Source organism: Drosophila takahashii, chromosome 3R, assembly GCF_030179915.1.
Source record: "Drosophila takahashii strain IR98-3 E-12201 chromosome 3R, DtakHiC1v2, whole genome shotgun sequence".
In the NCBI taxonomy this organism is placed as follows: domain Eukaryota; kingdom Metazoa; phylum Arthropoda; class Insecta; order Diptera; family Drosophilidae; genus Drosophila; species Drosophila takahashii.
Genome location: NC_091681.1, coordinates 20,432,007 through 20,433,430, shown reverse-complemented (window position 1 = coordinate 20,433,430; position 1,424 = coordinate 20,432,007).

The window sequence follows — 1,424 nt, the reverse complement described above, 5'->3', positions numbered from 1 at the left end:
TCTATTGAAAAAATAAACGATTTTACGGATATTGTTATTCAAGAAAACAAATCCCAATCAGTTTAGAGTTTAAACTAGCACCTCCACCTGATTACCTTTGCCATTTTAAAATAATCAATTATACCCCGTTTTAAGAAGGCAGTGTGAGGCGAGGAAGAACCTATTATCGATTACGGCTCGGCTGTTACATCATTTCACTTAGCCGACTCTCCAGTCACATTCCCACCGGCAAAGGGCGCAATGCAGTTAAATAGACATTTGCATGCAAAATGCAAGAAAAAGCGAGAAATAAAAAGAAAACCAGGACAAACAGCGGAGCGAAATTGAATAAAAAACTGACACTGACAAACAAACGAAGCGCGGCGCATACAGGGCGCATACGTGATACAACGAGCGGACCAAAGTTGCAATCAATTTGGAAATGCATCGAGTTGAGTTGGGGAGTGGGAAACGATGGAAATGGCAAGACAAACGAATGTGTGCCAAGAGAATGCACTGAGAAAAAAACCAGCTAATTAAAAATAACATTTATCATTATTTATTATATTAAACCTTTATTAAATCGCAACAAAAGCTAAGTCAACTTATCTATTTCAAAGAGTGTGTGTTGAACATTAAATTATGATCTCGACATCCTAGAAATCTTGTAAATTCGTTTATAAATGTTTATCATTAAAATAGTAGGTATATTCTTCAGTGAACATTTTGATGGATTATACAGAAGGAAGAATTATTACTTTTTTGATCTTAATATTTGTTTGCCTTTTTGTTGGGTAAAGGATTACTCGATCAGGGAAACTACTTTAATTTTTTTCCTGTGCACTGGAGGTCTCGAAACACGGATTCGAAGAGGCTTGCTTTTTCAGCGGAAAATAGATGAGGAGCCGAAGCCAACGGTACAACGAGACATCATTATTGATGACAATTGAGTGGGCCAAAAGAGAGCTGCGAAAAAGCGGGAGAGCCAACAATTACGATAATTAACGCAGTCAGCCGCCTGGAAAGTGGAGGGGAGCGAAAGGGAAGGAGAAGGTGAGACAGAGAGAGAGAAAGGGAAGGAGCGCGCATGTCAAATTGTACAAATTGATGACGTTCGCACGTTGACAGCGAGTTTCGGGGGGTGGCAGGGGGCTGAAATGCTCCTGGCCCACTGCCATTGGTCCGCTGGCCCGCTCTCTGCCTGTCTCTCTCTCTTGGCGACTGCCCCGCCCCCTTTGGCCAGAGCGAGGCGGCGCGTTTCCAATTAGACGAGCTGCGCAGATGCGCGAGTCGAGTCCGTGACGTCACGAACCAGTTTAGAGCCCCCAAAAACCAGTCGAGAGAGTTGGCCATAAGAGAGCGAGAGAGAGGCAGAGGCAGAGGGAGAGAGCCGAGCGACATTAGCAACAAATTCTGGACGAGCCATTTTCGTTGTTGGTGTTTGT